This window comes from Rhinatrema bivittatum, chromosome 5, assembly GCF_901001135.1.
Source record: "Rhinatrema bivittatum chromosome 5, aRhiBiv1.1, whole genome shotgun sequence".
Classification (NCBI taxonomy): Eukaryota; Metazoa; Chordata; class Amphibia; order Gymnophiona; family Rhinatrematidae; genus Rhinatrema; species Rhinatrema bivittatum.
Genome location: NC_042619.1, coordinates 273,143,737 through 273,167,230, shown reverse-complemented (window position 1 = coordinate 273,167,230; position 23,494 = coordinate 273,143,737). Strand labels below are relative to the sequence as shown.

Below are 23,494 nucleotides of genomic sequence, written 5' to 3'. Positions count from 1 at the left end.
TGGAGAAGGTACAGAGAAGGGCGACCAAAATGATAAAGGTGGTGGAACAGCTTCCCTATGAGGAAAGACTAAAGAGGTTAGGACTGTTCAGCTTGGAGAAGAGACGGCTGAAGGGGGATATGATAGAGGTCTTTAAAATTATGAGAGGTCTAGAACGGGTAAATGTGAATCGGTTATTTACATTTTCAGATAATAGAAGGACTAGGGTGCACTCCATGAAGTTAGCATATGGCACATTTAAAAGTAATCGGAGAAAGTTATTTTTCACTCAACGTACAATTAAACTCTATAATTTGTTGCCAGGGGATGTGATTAGTGCAGTTAGTGTAGCTATGTTTAAAAAAGGATTGGATAAGTTCTTGGAGGAGAAGTCCATTACATGCTATTAATTAAGTTGACTTAGAAAATAGCCACAGCTATTACTAGCAACGGTAACATGGAATGGACTTAGTTTTTGGGTACTTGCCAGATTCTTATGGACTGGATTGGGCACTGTTGGAGACAGGATGCTGGGCTTGATGGACCCTTGGTCTGACCCAGTATGGTATGTTCTTATATTCTTATGTTCACTCAAACAGCAACAAACCTACCTATGAAAAGGCATAACTGCAAATATTACACCAGGCCCTAAAATACCAATACAACTCCTATTAGGAAAACAGAACACGTCAAGCTGATATAGATGCCTACACACAAACTATATGCTGGCAGAATTCCTCACCTCGATAACACATGTAGAACATAGACAGATCCTAAAATGCAGAATAATGAGACCATAAAATAGAAATAGAAACGTGCAGACAAAAAATGAACTGGAAACCACAATAAGCAGATTGTGCATGCAATAATGGGAAAAAAAACATAAACATTCCCCACCATGACCGCACCACTGAATATCTCAGCTAGGTTACCCAGATATATTTATCCAGCTAACTTTCCTAGCCAGCATGCTTTTGATTATCTACTTCAATAAATCAAAACAGTCAATGATTAGAATAATATCCAATAACTTAAAAGTCCATATACTAATTTTCCAAACTCCAATAAACTATTTCAAAACAGATGCATTAAATAACACCCAATAATTAAAACTAATAAGGATTAACCAAGAGCCATTCTTTGGTTACCAGTATGCCGAGGGGAGTATTAGGAAGAATAGGTTAGTGGATGGGGGGGAGGACCCTTTTAAACTCCAGTCCCTCCCTTTGTGGGGCCTGGGAATGGCCGTCCCACTGGGAGGCTTTATAACAGCTCTCTCCTGAGAGTCTGGAGGCAGTCATGTGTAATGTTTGGAGAGTTAGGAGGTGGTAGGCGCTTACCTTTTGTTGCATTTTCAGGCCCAGTCAGTGGGAACAGGCTAACCGAGCCTGGGATTCCTGACCAGGGTTGGGAAGGTGGTCCTGGTTTGGGTTCCCCTTTGGGTTGTTTTCTGGATTTGCAGCTTTTCATGGACACGTGGGCCATTCTTGGATACAGGGCACGGGGAAACCCTATGTTCAGGACGGCCAGGGATAGGGAAGACCTGCCATCAGAGGTGGTGACCCATTGTGAGGAGTAACTCCAGTGTTATATTCAGTTAAGGGAAAAAGAAATTAAGTTAAGATATTCAGGAAAAAGATTTTTGGCTGCCCCTTCCTACCTGCAGTGGAGCAGGGTAAAAGAACCCGTTTCTAGAAATCCCTCCCATAAGGGATCCAGAGAAGAGTCAGAGACTGAGATAAATCCAAAGAGAGGAAGAACTGCTAACCAAGAGTATAAGAACTGTAAAGTGATTAGAGGACACCAATCCAGTGTCTTCAGGTTTCCCGGTCAGCTTAAAGGTTGCACTACCTATCAGGACCTCCATCTCACCTAATCCAGGAGACTGGTAGGATCCCTTGCCCTGTGTAAGATTCCTGCACAGATAGAAGTAATACTGTAATTGAGAGAAGAAAGACTGTGGTGCTGGAAGCATATTTATTGTGCCATCTGCAACAAACTTATTCAGTGCATTTAAATCTGAACACTAACCCAGTGCGTCCAGTGACTTTATTTGGCACACAGCACAAAAGAGGAGAAATGACCCCTGTCCCAGCCATAACCAGGAGGATGTCAGCCACCCCTGCACTGGGACCTAAAAGGAACCCTTTCCCCCCAAGCCAAAGGATCCACACTCTGAGGAAGAGGCAACAAAAAAGAGTTAGTCAGGTTCCTGCCCCAAAGAACTTACAACGTGCAGGACACGCACACCAGGGTGCTCTACATACTTGGGAAATTTGGATTTCCAAATGCCCTGAGATTGTCATGGATTAGCAGGGAGAGAGGAAGAGGGGATTGTTGCAAACAAACTTTCTCCTCTCTTAACGCAAGCATAATCTGTCATGAATACACACCCATGCTCTCTGACACATATACACACGTACGCACGCTCTCTCACGTGCACACACACACACTCGTGTACTCTCACGCACACACGTTCACAGTTATTTATTTAGGATTTTTATATACCGTCATTCCATGTGAGAATCACTAGATCACAACGGCGTATAAGGTTAAACATAACAAACAATGGAAGAGTTAAAAGGAAGGCGTATAAACAGGAAGACAATCAAAGGACATATTATGGATTTAAGTGGAAAACTTTTAGTTACTGAGTTAGTGAGAAGGCATTGTTGGAGAGCCAGGATTTCAGATCTTGTTTAAATTTCTTGGTGTCAGTAGATATTTCAAGGTTTTCTGGTATGTTCTCATGCACATATTCACACACATGCTGTCTCATGTACACATACACATACGAGCACACTCTCACACGTACATACAAATATATGCACACGATTTCTCACATGTGCACACACATGCGCTCTCATTGTCACTCACGTTTTTCCTCTCTTGACGTAGAAGCGGCGGCAGCAGCAGCAATCTCCTCCTTCAGCTCCCATGGCTGGTGGGAAGATTTCTTCGTTGGGCCACAGGAGCCAATTCTGCACTGGCCTCTGGTGCCTTCCAGCAGCACACGCTGCACTGCTCCTCCTACAGTCCCCGCCAGCCATGCTACTAATGCAGGCGGGACCCTGCTGCTCCTCTTCATCAGGCCTCCTCCAGCCAAAATTCCACTTCAGGCCGGGCCACACTGTTTACCCTGAAGCCTGCGGTGCTCCTGACAGCATTCAGCTGGCCAGTGGCACTATGACGCCCTTCGAGTCATGGCGCCTATGGCTGAGGTCATAATGTCCATAGGCACTTCACAGTTCTGAAGCAGGCAGATGTAGCCACAGTGTATAGACCCTTCCTTTCTAGCTCTGCTCTAGGATATGCTTCAATACAAGTTTCATTAATTGCAGTTAGAGTTTTGCAAAGCTGCTTAATTACAGTGCCAGAGCAGAAAAGACATTTATATTATACTGTGAATTATGAAGCCTCTACTACATTTGGAGGGCAATTTTCAAGCTGCCTACATTTGGACAAAGATCAGGCAAACTTTTCTCCCCAAGGGCTTTGCACCAGTTCTCAAGGTGAAAGCCATGTGTGCACTTTCACTTTGCAATTTGCTGCAGGTGCATCTGCTTTTTATGCAGTTACAATTTTGCTTGAAATATTTATTTATTTATTTATTTGAATAATTAATTAACATATTTATCGGCCATGATCTCCAAGGTTTGGGGTGGGATACAAATAAAACATACATAATGAAAGTACAAATAGATAAACCATATACTGATATCAAGTGATAAACTCATATTACTGCCAGAAATATAAAGGAAGGCCTCATGTCACTGCCATAGAAATAATAAGCAAAAATACAACTGGGGCAGAGGGGGAGGGACGATTTAACTGCCAGACTCAAATGCATATAAAAGTAATTGAGTTTCAAATGCCTTTTTAAAGGCTTTGGGCTCCTTTATCCCTCGCAGAGCTGTTGGCAAAGAGTTCCAGAGTGTGGAGCCAGCAGTTGAAAAAGTTGAAAAAGCTCTTTCCCGAGCCTACTCTTAGGCACGGAATATGCACGAGGTCTTGACTGGCTGACCGGAGGAAATGTTGTGGGCGAATATGTTTTTAATGTAGAATGAATCCAAAGAGAATTAACATTATTTAATAGATTGTGAATAGTGACAAGTAACCTGTATAAGATACGCCACTGAATCGGGAGCCAGTGCACAGGCTTAAGAATTGGCGTGATGTGGTCATGTATTCTCACATCTGATACTGAGTGTCTCTGTATTGTAGATAATTTGAAGGGCTCTAAGTGTGTTTGTTGCGACGGCTGGTCGCAGGACTCGCGACCGGTCCGTCTTACTTACCTTCCCGCGCCGTTCCGGCGTTAACCCTGCTCCGGGGCAGGACAGGGGAGGCGTTCCGGAGAGCCTCCAGGCATTTCCAGTCAGCCCTCCTGCTGCAGGCCTTCACCCAGCGGCGGAGACATCGCCGACGATTCTCCCAGGGCTGGTCAATAGGCGCGTGCGCACGCTACTCCACTCCTTTTAAAGGGCCTGCGGCGTGCCAGAACTGCCGGCCCCTCCAGATGACATCAGCCCCGGAATACTACATAAGGTGGTCCTGGCACTCAGGAGTCGCCTTAGCAAATTCTCCCTTTCTTGGGTTAGTTGTCCCACGGCTTGTCTGTCCACTGATCAGATCTGTCTTCTTCCTGGAATCTGATCGCTGCCTGCATTAACCTCTGCCTGTTCACTGACCACGTCTGACTGCCGCCTGGAACTTGACCTTCCTTGGACTGACCACCACTGGTATTGACCCCTACTTTGGATGACCATGCTAACCTTGACTCTGGCCTTGATCCTCGCTCTTCATTCAGAGACTCTGTTCTGGCCTTCTCTGGCTCCTGGACTTCCTGACCTGAACATCGACCGTGCACCCTTGCTCGTGGTGGGCACATCCCTGAACTTTATCTCTCGGAGATCCTGCAAGGCCCACCTAAGACCAGGCGGCCCGGGTAACCAAGGGCTCAACCTGAGGGAACCCCGGGTTGCTATTGGTGAAGCTCCAGCTATAGCCTCTGTCTCCTCCTGTGCTCCGCCTCCTGGTGGCAGGCGCTCTCCGGGTCCGACCGGAGGGCCGTACCAATCCTGCACCAGACCAAGGGTCCACCTCCTGGCGCAACAGTGTTAGCATGTAAACTGGTGTATAAGGGGTTACAATAGTCAAGACCATTGAGGATCAGGGATTGTATAACAGACTGGAAATCATTTGGATGGAGTAGAGGTTTTAGATGGAGTAGTAAATGTAATTTAGAAAATGATGATTGCACTACTGTTTTAATATGGGATTGCATGGACAGAAATGTTGCAAATTTTGGATTTGGTGGTCCTCATTAATATGGATGAAATGTCATTGTGAGGAAACCAAGAGAGAATAATTATTTCTGATATACTGATATTCAGAGATAATTTGTTGTGACGTAACCAACTTCTAATGGTAGACAAAGTGATGCAAATTGAACAGAGAATACTCAGGTTGATTTTAGAGAAAAGAAAAACTGGACATCATCTGCCTCCAATAATGCAGAACCTTAGGCATTCCAGTTGAAATGGGGTTCCAGGAAGAGGTAGTGGAATTAATTATGACCTGTTGTGTATGACTGAATAAATAAGATGCAAACTAGTTAAATATGGAACCTGTTACTCCAAGGCCAGTAAGACAACAAAAGGTGTCAAATGCAGCTGATATATCAAGTAAAATAAGGATGTAATTTATACCAGTATAGAAATCCCATTGGATGGTGTCAAAATTGGATGTTTCAGTGTTATGATGTTTTCAGAAATCAAACTCATATTGATCAAGTACTGAATGGTCATCACAAAATTCTTATGGCCCAATTTTAAAAGGGCCACGCATGTAAATAATGGCGATTACTTGTGCGGTGGCCATGCGCGTGCTGTGTGATTTTCGGAAGGGCCTAGCCATGCATGTAACCCCAATTACACGCCGAAGTGCCAGGCCTCTCCAACGGGGCAGGCTGGAGGCAGAGAGTGGAGGGGTGGGGGGGGGGCAGGCCGGAACAGTGCCATTTGACGCTGTTCCGGGGAAGCGTGCACCGGCAGCAGGCCGGCATGTGTAACTTACTTCTGCTCATCAGAGCAGGTAAGTTACAGACCAAAAAAAATGTGGGTAGGTAGGTAGGGGTTAGGGGTCGGGGTGGAGAGGGGAAAGGGGAGGAAGGTTAGGTAGGGGGCTAGGAAAGTTCCCTTCCAGTCCACTCCTTAATTGGAGCGAACTGGGAGGGAAATGGAAAAAAGGCCGACCGTGTCACTATGCGTAATTTGAACATTCCCCCCCCCCCCCCCGCAAGCGAGTCATAGGCTGCCCGCACGTGCGTGTACAGATATTAAAATCCAGCACGCATGTGTACACGGGCATCTGATTTTATAACATGCACGTGGTGGCACAGCATGTTATAAAATCAGTGCGTCCATGTGCGCGTGCCAGGAACCGTGCGCACATGGACACGCTCGCACAGGTTTTATAATTGACCCCTGGAAAGTGCATACAAAATGACATTGTAAATGATTTTTGAGAAAATTGGTAGGGATGAGATGGGATGGCAATTCACAAGCAATGACGGATCAGCAGAAGGCTTTTTCAGGGTTGGCTGAACAGATGTTCTTTTAAGAGAAGGTAGCAACTCCCAGTTGAAAGAAAGAGATTCACTCTGGTGGTAAGGAAGTTTATATTCTGCTCTTTGACACTTCAAAAAGAATTATTTTCAGGTGCTGTAGGTATTTCCCTATCCCCAGAGGGTTTATAATCTGAGTTTGTACCTCAGACAATGAAGGGTAAAGAGACTTGCCCAAGGTCACAAGGAGCTGCAGTGGGATTTGAATGCTGATTTCCCTGGTTCATAGTCCACAGCTCTAACTATTAGGCTACTACTCAATGGTAATATATTCAACAATATTTATTATCCTCTCATACACATTTAAAGTAGGGCAGTAGAGCAGGAATCAATGAGACAGGTTGAAGAATTCATATTACTGAAAATTAGTAAAATTTCTGTACATGAGACTGCTGTGAATTGCTCCCACCTTGTTCCATCAGAGAAGACATTATCGTTACGAGGGGTTCCATCCTTTGGAAAAGGAGCACATATGTTTTCATTCTTAGATATAAAATATAAGGTAAAGGTTTCTGCAAGAGTGGGATCAGACCCAGTTTTGGATAAATTTGACAAGCTGGAAAGCTGCTTTACAATGTGGAATAGCTCACGAGAGTTATTTTACACTGGTGGCAAACCGGCTGTAAAAATAGGATTGTTTACCAGCATTGGTCTCATTTTTATAGAGCTCTAAGTGTGATCTTTAAAGCTCTGGATTTTCTCTGATAGGGTGTTTCCTCCATCGTTTTTCAGTTCTACAAAAAGAACTTTTCAGAGCATGTAAAGATTGAGTGTATCAAGATGCTGTTTTCCATACCAATCAGGATTTTAAAGGGTCCAGTGTGTCAGTTACAGCTAATAAAGAGCTATTTCAGTTATCCACTAAGATAGGGATGTATCATTCTGATGCATCAAAAGTGGAATACATTTACTTTTTTAATAAATGTAAATCCTCGTGACTCCTTTTAATTATAACAGGTGTTTTACTGTGTAGTGTGAGAAAAGTAGAGTGGAAAATAGTAGAAGAGGTCAGTAATAAATGATCTGATCAAGATAATTTTGTAACCTGGTCTTTAAATTGGGTTACAGAAAAACAAGCAAGGTTGTGGAAAATAAGGTCAAATGTATCCTACCCATGGGTGGACATTGCTTCTAAGAAGACTGCAGACCAGCGACTGCGGGATCTGATTCACGTGAAAATTAAAGTCTCCTAAAACAACAGTGTTTGTTAAGTCAACATTAGAACACATCAGAGCTTCAATTAATGGAGAGAAATTATATGCAAGTAGTCCAGGGGTACAATAAATAAAACAAATATTAACTACACTAGAGGTAAGTAAGAGAACTTCAAAGGGGGATGAGATGGAAATATCTTCTTTAGAGAATTTTAAATACTTTATAAAACTTTAAAAACTTCATAAAAATAAATTAACCCCCCGCCTCTAGGCGAGAGATATAAGTAAATTTTGATGGACAAGAGTTGTTTAGCACAGGGACATCCCTGGTCACATAGCCAGGATTTGGTTATACATAGGGAGTCCAGTTTAGATGAAAATAGTAGATCATAAAGGATAACTGACTTTTTGGCATTCACTAGCTTCACGCCCTTTCTAAACATTTATCCTTTTGCCATCTTTAGAGAGGGTATTGCATTTTCTAAGACCATCCCTAAGATTTGTACACACCCAGGAAACTGGGATTGGTTGAGCTCCCCTGTATAAATTGGGTTAAGCATGCTTAAGGCACGGTTGGAGTTAGTTCTTGTTTTGGAGTAGAAGGAGTTTTGCGGTAGTTCCCTCAGATGTAAGCTCCACAGCCTGCTACAGAGGGTTTGGACTTTGCCTTTCTTGCCAGAGCCTTCACAGACCTGGAAGAAGGATTATCCAGTGAAGGAGGAAAAGAAAAAAAAGAAAGATTTTGCCTTTTGAAAGAGTTGTTTTTTATTTTTTACCTGCTCTCAGTTCAGGAGGGCAACTACCTCTGCCTGAGAAGAGTGGGATTGGGCTTCTGTGCTCTTGACCAGTTCCAAAGTAGAATCTGCAGTTTCCCTGAAACTACATCTACCCTGTGTTGCGCCGGAGGTGCACCCTTGGGCCGAGGTGGGGTTGGCGCTACCCGTAGGAGGGATCTTACGGGTCCCCACCATCGGCAGGCGAAGTGGACTGAAGGTCGGAGGCCGGCTGGCGCTTCACCAATACCAGCCCTTGTTCCCCATGGATTTAGCCTTTGGGTACTAGGGCCGGCTGGACATAGGTGGGCTTCCATATGTGTCGTCGATGGAAGGATTGAGAGATCAGCCAGAGGCGGCAACAGTAAGATGGAGAAGTCTGTACTGGATGAGGCTGAGTCCCGGAGACCCGGGTGCCAACAGAACCAAAGTCAGACATGGGGCACACGAGCAAGAACAGGCTGAAGCCTGAATAGGCCAAGTCCAGGATGTAGACGCATCGTAAGGCAAGCTGGAGTCAGGGCCGGCGGCAATCTGGAAGCAGTGGCAAGACAAAGCTGAGGTCTGGACGTGGAGAGTCAATGGCATAGTTAGACAATGCAGAGGTCTGGGCTTGGAGAGAGTCAATGTGTTGCACCCATCGGTCGCAGACCGCTGCGACCTCTGCTGCTCACCTCTCTTTTCCCTACACCAGCAATTCTCAGAGCCATGGCGGCCTCAGCCTGCAAACGCCACCTTTCTTGGCGTCCCCGGGATGGCGTGAGCAATCCTGTCCACCATCTTGAATCGTGGATTACCTAGGGCGCGCGCCAGGCCCTCTCTTATTCATGTCATGGCGGGAACCTCAGGAGCGTCCCCTCCGCATGACGTCACCTGCCAGTGTATTTAATCCATCCAGCCTATGCTTCCTATAAGTTAGCAAGGACTTCCTTCCTGCTTATTCCACTCCTCTTGGAGATGCTTTGCTTCGCTACTCTGAACTCATTCCTGAACTCCTGGATTTAGAACACCTTAGGTACCCGCTCCTCGGGAGCCTTGTCACGTTCTGGCTATCCGCTCCTTGGAGGGCCTTCCTGCCTAGAGAATCCATCTATCCTTGTTCGGGATCCTGCCTAGTTCAGCCTTGTGAGTATGCTTCTCGTTTCTACCATCTTGCTGATGGAACCGCCGGTGTACCCCTTGCCTTGGGCCACTACCGTGCTCATCCCAGCTACCTTCATCTATACTTCAGAGTGAGTTTCATCATCTACCTTGCTCTGCTGACCTCCTGCACCTCTCTAAACTACTTCTTGCTGATTCTTGGCATACCCCACACTGTGGGCCACTACCAGATCTACTCTGAGAGGTGTGTCATCGGGAGAGGAGTTCCTGGCATAGCCCGCTCTGCGGGCCACTACCAGGATATCATCATTGAGCAACCTTACTACTCTGGACTGTGTCTTCATTCCACTCGGTGGGTATTACCCACATTCCAGTCTAATAAAGTGCTTTACTTCTGTGTCCGTCTCAGCTGAGGCCATGCCTATCGTAGTGAGTCCCCACAGGGCTCCTCCCTGTGGGTGGAGTCAGCTCTCACTACGATCCAGGGTCCATAGCCACATCAGATTATAACAGATTGGCAACTCCATGGACCCAGCTCAGGTCTCAGCCCTGCAGGCCATTCCTGGCCAGGCCCAACATATTGCTGAACAACAGAGAATCTTAGAGACATTGGCTAATGCTGTTAATCAGTTGAATTCCAGACTGAACAGTTCTACTACTTCTGATAAAGATGCTTCATCGCAAGTGGTTTCCGCACAAACTGCAGTACCTTTACCAGCCCCCACTCGCTTCTCAGGAGACCCCTGTTGTGTAGGGGCTTTCTCAACCAGTGCTGTATGCACTTCTCGATACAACCAACTTACTTCCCTAATGTACCCGCCAAGACTACATATATCCTTTCTCTTTTAGATGGGAAAGCCCTGGCCTGGACTTCACCTCTCTGGGAACGCAAGACCCAATCCTCAGTGACTTGCCAGGTTTTCTTGCTCTCTTCAAGTCAGTATTTGATGACCCAGCTCACAAGATTGTTGCTGAATTTAAGACCCTGTCTTCAGAATTTCATTGGGACCTGGGGTGCTTACATGCAATTTTCCTAGAGGGCCTTCACTCCCATATCAAGGATGAATTGGCAGCATGTGATTTGCCTGACACCTTGGATTCACTCATTGACCTTGCAGGCAGAATTGATCACTGCCTGCGTGAACATTCATCGGAGGTAAAGAGCCCCAAGTAACATTTATCAGGGACTATGCGCTCACGACCAAAACCTGCAACTCAGACTCAGCCGTCCCCTATCACTGAAGAAGATGAACCCATGCAATTAGGCCGCAGCCATTTAACTGCCAAGGGGAGGCGCTACTGTAAGAGATTGGGTCTCTGTATGTACTGCGAACAACCTGGCCATACGGTTCAATCCTGTCCCATATGTCCGGGAAACATGCAGACCTAGGATCCGTGGGAGGACTCTTCCTAGGTCTTACTATACCATCTCCTCCACTGACTCTCCCAGTCTCAATCATTTCCGGGACTTTTGAATTTCAGACTCTTGCACTTGTTGATTTCGGAGCAGGTGGCAATTTTATACTTAAAAGACTGGTGGAACATCTTCGGATTCTTATCGTTCTGACACCAAGTCCGCTGCTTCTCTACTCTATACACGGCGAGCCACTACCAGGAGAAGTTTCCTAACCATGCAGCCAATATGCCTGCGCACTGGTTCTCTTCATACTGAGACCATCTCATTTTTGGTCCTTGACAAAGCCATTCATCCTGTAATACTTGGCCTACCATGGCTGCAAGACCATACACCCCAGTTTGACTGGGCCACCCTGGAACTATCACAATGGGGAGTGGCTTTTCACGACAGATGCTTGAAGAAAGTAACACCTATGCCCTGCATATCAACCACTACTGCTCCCCCAGGTTTGCCGCTACAATACTCGTCATTTCAAAACATGCTTTCGAAAAAAGCAGCAGATGTATTACCACCATATCGGTCCTTCAACTGTGCTATTAATCTAAAGCCTGACTCGAAGCCCCCTAGAGGAAGAGTATACCCATTTTCTCTCTCAGAGACTGAGGCCATGTCAGCCTATATTCAAGAAAATTTTCAAAAAGGATTTATCTGGCCTTCCAAGTCACCTACCAGAGCCAGCTTCTTTTTCGTTGGCAAAAGGATGGATCCTTTCGTCCATGTATAGACTACAGAGGACTTAATGAAATTACTATAAAGGACTGATACCCTTTACCCTCTGATTTCAGAGTTATTCGACAGACTCCAGGGTATCCAAGATTTTCCTGAAACTAGATCTAAAAGGGGCATACAATCTGGTCCACATTCATCAAGGGGATGAATGGGGGACAGCCTTTAATACTCGCGATGGCCACTTCGAGTACTTTGGCCTGTGTAACGCTCCGGCTGTATTCCAAAATATGATAAATGAGATTCTGCGAGATATGCTTTACCAATGTGTGGTTGTATATTTGGACGACATACTAATTTTCTCCCAAGATCTACAAAGTCATCAGGTAGATGTTGCTAAAGTCCTGCAAAGATTACGGGATAACAGTCTTTATGCTAAGCTTGAAAAGTGTGCCTTCCACCAGGAGTCTGTTCCCTTTTTGGGCTACGTGGTGTCCAGCAGAGGTTTCCAGATGGATCCACAAAAGACCAAAAACATACAAGACTGGCCTCAACCCACTGGTCTCAAAGCACTCCGCCGCTTCCTCGGCTTCACCAATTATTATCACACATTCATCCACCACTACTCTACCCTGACTGCACCACTTACTACCATGACAAAGAAGGGAGCCAACCCTTCGCAGTGGAAGCTGTTGCTGCCTTCCAAACCCTCAAGGAGGCTTTTCTCAAAAAACCTTGCCTTCACTACCCAGACCCTCGATGTCCATTTATAGTCAAGGTTGGTGCCTCCAATGTCTGTGTAGGAGCCGTTCTTAGTCAGAGCAGTAATACCCATACACTGCACCCTTGCTCTTTTTCTTCCCGGCATTTTTCTCCAGCCGAGAGAAATTATGGTATAGGAGATAAAGAGCTGTTGGCTATCAAGCTCACATTCGAAGAGTGGCGCCCATGGCTTGAGGGGGCACAACATCAGATGACTGTATATACAGTCCACAAAAATTTGGAATATCTGCGGCATACGCAGCAACTCAATCAAAGACAAGCCTGATGGTCTTTGTTTTTTAATCGGTTTGACTTTCTACTCAAGTACCGCCCTGCTGACAAGAACACACGTGCAGACGCTCTCTCACGCTCCTTCACTTCAGAAGATGTTCCGGATGCACCTCGCCACATAATCAACCCTGATAAAGTGATTCTGGCTGCTACCCATTCCGTTCCAGTTGGGAAGTCGGTGGTACCTCAGACCCTGAGAAAGAAACTTCTTAAATGGGCTCATGATTCCCGATTAGCCGGTCACCCTGGGCAAGCCCGTACGCTATCCACCTTAGAAAGATATTACTGGTGACCTTCAATGGAGGAAGTATGAGAGTACATAGAATCTTGTGCCACCTGTGCAAGACAGAACCCTTCAGCCGGCCACCCTTGGGGCCTTCTCCAGCCTTTACCAGCCCCAGAGGAACCTTGGACGCACATCACGACGGACTTTGTCATTGTCTTGCCAGTATCCAGCAGAAACAACACCATATGGGTCACAGTAGACCACTTCTTGAAAATGGCACACTTTGTGGCATTACTATCTGCCCCAGAATTGGCAAAGCTGTTTATACGGCATATCTTTTGCATGCATGGCATGCCGAAGCATATCCTCTCGGATACAGGTGTAGAGTTCATGGCTAAGTTCTGGAGAGCTCTTTGTAAGAAATTCGATATTTCTTTAGACTTGACATCAGCATACCATCCACAATCAAATGGTCAAACTAAAAGAACGAACCATACACTTAAACAGTTCCTCCGCTCCTACGTGACTCCAGACAAAGTGACTGGGCAGAGTTGCTCTCCTGGGCCGAGTTCGCCCTGAATTTGCATCCATCAGCCGCTACTTGATCAACACCATTCCAGATAGTATATGGCCGACAGCCATTATCTCCGCTACCAATACCCTTGACAGTTTCATCTCCAGCAGCCCAGGCTTCGGCTGAAGAACTCCATCATCTCTGGGAACAAACCAAAGGCCTTGTGCAGAAGGCAGGACAATGGGCCAAGAAATGTTATGATGCTCATCACAGAGCAGCACCTCAATTCCAACCAGGAGACAAGGTCTGGCTCAGTGCCAAATTCATCTGTCTCAAGCTGCCATCTGTTCGATTCGCTCCATGCTACATTGGGCCTTTCTCCATTCTCCGCTGCCTGGGACCTGTAACTTACAGCTTGTAACTACCCTCTTCCATGAAGATACACAACGCCTCCCACATATCTCTCTTGAAGCCACTCATCCTCTCCGAGTTTTCAAAAAAGACTCCGGACCCACAACCTCTTTCTGCCAAAGAGGATATCACGTACCAAGAAGATGACATTTTGGATGTTCGCAAATGTGGAAAGTATAGGGAATACCTCATACCCTGGGAAGGATATGGGCTGGAAGAAAATAGTTGGGAGCCTGCTAATAACATTCTTGACAAGGATCTAATTCGACAATTTCATCTAACTCATCCAAGGAAGCTGAAACCCCCAGAGAGGGGCCCTACGAAGGGCGATACTGAACCTTCAAAAGGATATAAATTGGTTGGAGTCAGTCCAGGGGGTGGCTACTAAAATGCTCAATCCCCCCCAGATGCTGTCACTGGGGGGGGGGAGGGCAAATGCAGGAGGAATCACACAAAACTGTGGTCTCTGGCTGCAGGCCCTGGGAGCAGATCCCCTTGATGGCAGCAGGGGAGAGCAGAATCAGATAGCAGGAACAGGTGGAAACTAAGTCTGCACCTTCAAAAACCTGCGCACAAGTTATTAAATTGGGTGTACAAGTGGGAGCGCCTGGTAGCATGCACATCCTTTTAAAATCTACTCCTGTGTGAAGGAGAAGAGAACCGGAGATCACTGAGGGGTGGGGGGGAGGGAGATGGAGAATTGAATTTTGGGGGGGAAGTGGGATGGAGAAGTGAATCTGGGGAGAAGGGGAGGGAGAAGTGAATCGGGGGGGGGGGGGGGGGGGTTGCCAAAGAAAATATCCACCCCAGGTGCCAAATATTTTAGGTACGCCACTGTAAGTATCCAAACATTAAATAGATCTTAAGCTACTATTGCTTATTAATTAATGGCAGTTTATGGATTTTTCCTCAAATGAACTTATCCAAACCGTTTTAAACCCAGTTACACTAACTGCTATAACCACATCCTCTGGCAATGAATTCCAGAGCTTAACTATTCGCTGAGTGAAAAAAAATGTTCTTCAATTTGTTTTAAATGAGCTACTTGCTTGCTTCATGGAGTGCCCCCTAGTCCTTCTATTATCTGAGAGAGTACATAACGAATTTACATTACCTTGTTCAAGTTCTTTCATGATTTTGTAGACCTCTATCATATCCCCCCCTCAGTCGTCTCTTCTCCAAACTGAACAGCTTTAGCTTTTCATCATAGGGCAGCCGTTCCATGCCCCTTATTTTGGTCGCCCTTCTCTGCACTGTAACTATATCTTTTTTGAGTTGCGGCAACCAGAATTGCACACAGTATTCAAGGTGCGGTCTTAGCATGGAGTAATACAGAGGCATTATGACATCCTCCGTTTTATTTTCCATTCCCTTCCTAATAATTCCTAAACATTCTGTTTGCTTTTTTGATCACCACAGCACACTGAGCTGACGATTTCAATGTAATATCCACTATGACACCTAAATCTCTTTCCTGGGTGGTAACTCCTAAGATAGAACCTAACATTGTGTAACTACAGCAAGGGTTATTTTTCCTTATATGCATCACCTTGTACTTGTCCACATTAAATTTCATCTGCCTTTTGGAAGCCCAATTTACCAGTTGCATTTTATCCTGCATTTTATCATGCATTTTATCCTGCATTTTATCATAATCCGCTTGAGATTTAACAACTCTGCATAATTTTGTGTCATCCGCAAATTTGATCACCTCACTTTATTTATTTATGTATTTGTTTATTTAACAGCTTTTCTATACCGACATTAAAATACACATCATATCGGTTTACATAATAACAAAAGGTAGAAAATACAAATAACAGGGGGAGGGGAGGGGGAGAACTAAGAACAGGGGGTCGGAAGGGGTGACCCCAAAATTAGATAGAAAGGAGAGAGGCGAGAGGAACTGTAACAAGGTTAATTAAAGGTGTAAGAGTACATAATATACAAAAGGAGCCGGAGACCGATGGGTCGTGGAGACAATTATACTTGTCGTACCCCTTTTCAGATCATTTATAAATATAAATACGTCCCTGGGAAAACCTCTTAATATAGCTAAGTATCTAATGAGCTGCTTTTAACTGCACTGAGGGTGGGCAATTTTCAAACAGCCAATTCATGCAGGTAAAACAGTTTGAAAATTGGCCTCTTGATGTTTAATGAATCTACAGGAAAAATTAATAGGATATATTACAGTAAATGAACCAGCACATTTAAAGTGGCAAGGGTTCTGCATTTTCTATTCCTTCCCAGACTATGTTTTTGTACATTTTGATTAATATCAAGCATACCTTTATGGTTAATGCCCCGATAAGGAATTGCCCTGGGCAGAGTTTAATATGTTGTTGACTCACTGATATCATGTACCAAATGCATTGGCCTTAAGACAGCAACACATCCCATGTCAGATCTTTGCTTGTTGGAATAGCAGCAATAAACTCTGCTGGTAGACATTTGCATATGGTTGAGGTAATTTTGCATATATCGAGAACTGGATTTGAGAACTGTTAGCACAGGCCTCAACTAGCCCGTTTCTCTAAGACGTAGTACCAAATAATTTATTTAAATGCCCTTTCTAATTTTTTTAATAATAAAACATATTATACCAAATAAGTTTATTTTCTTTTACTAGTTCCTTCCAGAATGTCATGTACAGAAAGATCTCTATTAAGAAGAATGTCTCATTACTCTAGGCAGGGTTAGATGTAGTATCATTGTGGGTTTGGCTCCCTATGTGAGAGACTGAAATGGTGGACTCTTCAGAACTTGGTATCTTGGCTGGATAGCCTGTGCATTTAGATAACATCAGAACCCTTTTATGATTTGGTGACACCCCCCCCCCCCCCCGATTGGTCGCTAGATGAACCTAGTTCCCGTCCTTGAGAAAACAACTAGGTAGAATAAATCATCCTTTCCAGCACCTCCCTATAAGCCTGTGGTGGTTTAATCCAGTGCCATCATTTTAGGATATGCATCTTAAGTTAGCCCTTTCAGGAAACCGAATGTCTCTAGGCCTGCTCCTGTTTTTGTTATGTTTTGGGGGAAAGGACCCTTGGGCTTCTATGGATGAAGCCTAGGTATGGAGTAGAGGAAAGGGTGCCTCTTTTCCCCTTTTGGAAAAAAGTCATTTTCATCCTTTTGAATTAGGGTGAAGGAAGTTTTTCCACTCTCCCTTCTCCCCTTTTTGTTTCTTGTTTTCTCTGAATTTCCATGGATCGAGGAACTCAGAGCAGGAACGTCTGTAAGGAGTTGGAGTATCTCACCCAGAGAGATTCAGTGGACTATTGGAAGTCCTGAAGGGAAGAAGAAGAAATGAGGAGTATAGAGGAGGCTTTGGCACCCATCCATTGTTAACCACAATTATATCACTAGGATACTGAAGAATGGAGTGTGAATATAGTCTCCAATAGGTAAGTACAAAGAAAGAAGAAGGGGTAAGAATATCTGTTCTGATCAACTGGACTAAAGGTGTGAGATATGGGACTTTATGATATCTAAATTCAGAATGATAATCCTATCCACCAAATTCTGGGAGGAAGCTACCCCGTTAATTGGAAATGATCAGGAACAAGAGAATTAATTGACATCAATAACATCATAAATTATTTGAAAGCTTCAAGTCACAGATTTATAACATGAGTAAGTTAGATTCCCTGGCAGTTTCCCAGACCTCTCACCAATTACAAAAATAAGACAGACAATAACAGAATTAGAGTTAAATAGGGCCACAGTTTATTAATAACTTTACACATATCCCAAGCCCAATCCACAATTATCACAACATTAACTCATCTTTAGTCATAATAAATCCCCTACCAGGCCACGCTTTGGGGTGATCTGCTACCAACTAGCTGTACCTGCTACAGGCTAACATGGCTTCCAAAGCGGCCCACCCTTTTCAAACTCCCCCACCTGTGGTCCTCCACTTTCTCAGTCCCTCCCAGTCATGATCTAGCAGGGAAATACCTCTGACATGGCTGGCGAACCTGCCACCATGTCAAATCTGGGGTTTTAAAACCCCCTTCCTTTTTCCCAAAATACTTATTTGTATAACAATGTACAAAAGGCAATCCGGGCTCGGGTTACCTGCCACAAGCAATGTGATCCGTAGGATCACATTTGTTCTCCCAGCTGTGGCCCAATCAACTCCAAGAAAATTCCTCCTCAAGGACCACTGTAAAGCATTATTGAACAGGTCAAGACCCACGTCTGCCAAATGGCCACCAACTGGCCTATAAAATCCCAGGCAACCATCAGTTACCCAATCATGATGAAGCCAGAAACCTCCCTGGTAAGCCAACCATTTGCCCAATTGAGCATTGGCCTTAGCAATACCACACTTCCACAAAGGCTGATCAGCATATTTAATTCTTCTAATAATGCCGGACCATACTAAAACTATATCAGGCATAACATTCATTAGTAGAGAAAAATCCTTCCTGATTGCCACAATAAACTCCTTGCAAAACCAACATCCCAAATAATTGCCACCCAAATGAACCACCAAGGCTTCAGGGGCTTGAGCTGTTTGCAATTTCTCCAGCACAGCTAGTATCACTGATTCCATCGCATGTCCCAAAATTCCAAACCAGCAAATTCTCCACGCAGCATTGGACATCCCCAAATGTTCTCCATAAGGATGAATCAAAGCCCTCTGATAATCCCAATATACCAAACTGTGGCCCACCACCCAAGCATGCCCTTTCATTACTGACCCCTCCCTGTGATCTGAAAGAAAACAAAATTGATTAGTACTCCACCCACTTAAAAAGACCTGAGGGTCCCACCTTCAGGATGCACGTAAGTCAAAAAGGCCCAGTCTTTAGAACAATTGCAAATCTTGTCAAGGGGGAACAATCCTCATGTATCAGGAAGTAACCTCTCACCAAAGGCCGAGACCCAATGTACTGTGTGGTAGCTTCCACAGGGCACACCAGCCCCCCACCAATGCCATGTATGACCACAGCCTTTTCCCTGCCCAACTGATCCATCTTGGATCTATGAATGTGCAAAGTAACGCACTCTTCCTCCACACTCACATCATCCCACCAGAGAGCCGACATCCCAGCGGCCTTAGCGGAAGACACTACCAACTCCCCCAACCCGGACAGCCCCAAAAAAGGCTAACACAAAAGCTGTGTGGAATAACAATGTCTCAAATACGGACCAGCACATGTCAGGCAAAGAAGCAACTAAGCCCCACAAATGCTGAAAAATGAAAGGCTTCCTCCTATCCCAAACTTTACCCACCATCCTTTCCCAGCCTCCCAACATGTGACAGATAGGAAAACTCATCGCTAGGTTTCTATAACCTATTTTCTTCTGCATGAAAGAAAATCCCGCCACTCGGGAATACACAGTGGCCATGGAATACACTAAACCTTTCTCCTGCAAAATATATAGTATCATGTCCCTTACAGCTACTGGACCCCCTCGCCACCCAAGTTGCCTCAAGTTCTGAGTCACAGCATTATAACCCTTAATGTAAGAAGGCAGAAGTAGATGGAGCACAGAAGCACGTATCATTGCAAAGGCCTCATCATCCCAATTTTCCAAAGATAACCGGTATGATGTTTTATGAATATCGGTATATGAAAACAAATAAATAAATAAAATAAATCCTTATAAGCATCCAACCAGGGCATCATAGCAGCATCATCAACTGATGAGGGGGCAATGTGCTGCAAAATCTCACTGTTTACCTCCCCTACCTCTGCCGCCCATGGTTCATTTATTAGCTAGATGGCCCGCCCTACAGAAAGAGCAGGCATGTCTGAACTTATATTCAGGGAACAAGCACGAAGACTTGTTGAATCTCCAGCACAGATTTAAACCATTCCCTTTTCCACTAATTTGACCTCCAGATCTAGCTGCTTCCCCTGCATCAGGTTGGACTCGAAAGGAAGTTGCACTGAAACCTGGAAACTCCCGCCTTCCCCCAGCTCCTGACACCTGACGCTTATTAGTCATCTGCTTCAACCAAATATTTATGTCCTGGGTATCCCAAGACATAAATTTGTTCTCCTCCATCTTATCCCTGAATTTCTCATCATAATTCAACCAAGTCCACCCTTCATAATCTTTGAAAGCATGAATAATACTATCACCATACTCAAGCAAAGAACCATATTACGTAGCATTGTATTACAATGGTCAAGCGAAGGAAACATTGGACCAATTCAATTTGTTCCTAGGGATCAGCTGGCCCTTACCCTTTTCCTTAATACCCTTGCGCTTCTTTTTTCCACCCTTCTTGCACTTCCTTCTGCCCTCCAATAACTTAAAAATATCAATGTAAGTTCACGTCTTTTCCTTAGACCTTTGGGAACACCCACACACATACACCCACACACACCCACCCACAATTCTGTTAAGGTTACCAAAGCGGGGTGCTTCATATCATGTTTTGGACCTATCAAGTGCCCACCCTAAGCATTCTCCACTAGCTTCACCGCAGAAGAAGAAGATAAAGAAGACGAAGAAGAAGAGGATGAATGACACCTCCTCTTCTTCCTCTCGACTCCCGATTCCACCGCATCCTTATAATCTAACTCACCCTTAGGTGTCTGCTGGAGCCATCCGAAGCATCGTGTGACAGCACACTCCCCCATTGAGCAACACGCTGAGATGGGCCAGTTGGATCAGTGGGAGCAGGAACTCCTGGAAGAGAAAATCCTGCCTGTGGACTTTCTAACCCCTGGGCTGCTCCCCTACCCACAGAAGACCCCATAATAATACCCACAACACCAAGCTTACCCTTAGCACCCCTGATGGACTGCACCGCCCTCCCCCCTGAAAAGAAGCCATTTCCCCTCAAGGGTATATCATTTGACATCCCATAACCCGCCCAACATTGATAAGGGCCATAACAACCCACCCCGGACTCCCCCAATAAAACTCACCACATTGACTGCCAGGAAAAGGGGACCCCAGCCACTACCTTCTATCCACTCACCAAAACCCTGGTCTGGCCAAAAATTCTCAGATCCACCTAAACTGCCTTTTCTTCCCACGCAGTTGTAAAATGAGATCCTAGGTCACTGAGCTGCCTGTCCGCCAAAGGGACATCACCCCCTACTCCTGCCCACCCTAAAACAGAAACAGATTCTGTAGCAATGTCTACACAGGGAGCATCAGCAGGCAAAGGCTTCCTTGCCTTGCCCTTGTCTTTTGTCCCTCCCTTACCTTTTTTACCCCGCTCGCAGGACTCACCTACCCCACCTGACTATGGGATGCTGGAGTCACTTGCACCCACCCCACCAATAACCGTGCCAATGTCCCTCGAAGCCCCACTCAGTTGGGCCCCTGTCTCAGTCACCGCAGAACAACGCCCTCCCAACAGAGATGACACAGCCACTCGCACCGGCCTACACCGAACTCCCTGCCCTGTGTCCAATGCCATGCAAACCACAGCCCTGCCCCTATTGCAACTCTGCTCCAACTACTAAACCTTAGAATTCTGTCACGGCCCATGCCCAGGACTGCACCAGCCCAATCTCCACTGCCAGCAGGACTGGAACTCACCTCAAAAAAGGCATCATCTGCAGGCCCAGCTTTAGCAACTGCAGGCTCAATGCTAGCATCCCTCCACAGGTCCAAAATGATCCACTGCTCTAACAGAGGCCCAGGCACTGCATCTCCCTGCTCCAACACACCTGTCACCATCAAACTCAGACCACCCATGCTCACCGTCGGCCTCGCCATCATCCAGAACAGTTCTGTCTGGAAAGAAGGAACAAAACAAGACCATGAAGCAGAGCAGTAAAAAAAAAAAAAAGTGAATACCGGCCAAAATTTGAAAATATAAGGGGGGGGGGGGGGGAGGAGTGAAGGCAACCTTTATATACATCCCCAAGATCTTAATAAGAAGGAATCCACGTGCTGGCCCAGCCAATTGGAGCCATGGGTGCTTCTGGCTTGATTCAAAAACAGCAGATGGATGTGAAATACTCTACACGAAGTTTATCCCATAATGCTTCCCGGCTAAATTTACATATGCTCCCATGATCCCAGGAAACAGGAAAGACGAGGGTTTAATTTGAAAAACTTTCACGGTGATATCATCACCAAAGAGATTCTGGGCAGGGGGGCAACCAGGACCTTTACCACGTGGTCATCAGTAGGCAGATTTCTTAGCCTGCCTTTTAATTAAAGAATTAAAGCTGTAAATGGATTTTAAAAAACAAAAACTGGATATTTTCATCAAATTTCTATCATTATCAGTAAAAGATTAAGCTGGAAACCAGCAATTGCTCCAGCATGATTATTCCTGCTGTCTACAAGAATCTTTAATGATGAATTAATTGTGGAACAACGCTTAGGATCTAGGAAATCTTCCCCCGACAGGGAATCTTGTACTTTCAAAGAGGCTTAGCATCAGTAGAAGACCGCTAACTAACCTAAGCCCATGAATTAAGGTGTGGTCTTTGGAGTCCTGTGAAAGGACACTAGCCCAGGGGTTACAGTTAATTTTTTATTTATGCATATTTCAATTTAAACAAGACACAAATCTTGATAGAAAACATGGCATTGATATATGAAAGAAAATAAATCACCGTCATAGATAACACAAATATCTCACACTCAATCCCCTTTTAAGTCCTCAAAAAGGGAAGAGATCCAATTCACAACCTAAATAAATATATTTTCGAGCAAACAATGATCGATTAATTAAACAACAGCTATATTACACTTCTGGGGAACTATTCACGAGTTATTACAGCTGGGGGTTAGGAGATTTGACAGAGGGTATTTTACCAATCAAAAATTGGGTCAGCTGAGCGGGGGTCGAAAAATACATATGAATTATTCAGATATTTGACCATGCATTTGCAGGGAAATTTAAGGAAAAAAATACCCCCTATTTGCTGAACTTGAGATCGCATTAACAGAAATTGCTTACGCTTTTTTTGAGTCTGTCTTGAAACATCTGGGAAATCTTGTACTTTATGCTGCATAAAATGTGCTAATATATGTTGAAAGAAAAGTCTCAACAGCCAATCATTATCCGGTTCAAGGACCAACGACACAATGAGTGTTGCTGGAACTGCCAGTTCGGTATCTGAAGTCTCAAGCAAAGTAGAGACATCCACTTTAGGATTTTCAACAGAACCCAAAGTTTCCATTCCTTCTCTCTGTGCTGCATCCCTACCTCTTTTAAACAGTGGTAAATAGTAGATCTTAAAGATAGGGGGTATTGCATTCTCAGGAACCTGTAGGATTTCAATTAGGTATCTCTTGAACATCTCTCTAGGAAATATTAGAAGCACTTTGGGAAAATGAATAAATCTGAGATTTTTATTCCTCACGATATTATCTAAATTTTCAATTTTTAAGGCCAAATTGGCATTTTCCTTCACTAGAGCAAGCTGGGTTTGTTGAACTGAATTTATTTGAACACAAACAGCAGTAAGTTGTTGTCCCAAATCAATAATAGTATTACTCAAGACAGAAACTTTCTGGTCTAATTTCTTATATTTCTGCACAATAGGGGAAAGCTGTTGAGAAATAGAACTCTGGAGCTCTACTATGGCATCCCAGATAGCCTCCAAAGTAAACTCAACAGGTCTCTG

The 23,494-nt window shown here is 44.7% G+C and overlaps 1 long non-coding RNA gene across 5 annotated transcripts in view; it reads right to left on the bottom strand.

Annotated features, from left to right (window-relative positions):
• LOC115092763 overlaps positions 1-23,494 on the bottom strand; it is a 213,003-nt gene that overhangs the window by 18,663 nt on the left and 170,846 nt on the right. For 4 of the 5 annotated variants that reach the window (XR_003857068.1, XR_003857070.1, XR_003857067.1 and 1 more), the window contains one exon: positions 21,447-21,644. The exons of the other annotated variant lie outside the window; for it this stretch is intronic. This is a non-coding gene — a long non-coding RNA (uncharacterized LOC115092763). The remainder of the gene's footprint in view (positions 1-21,446; positions 21,645-23,494) is intronic. 5 annotated transcript variants of the gene reach the window in all.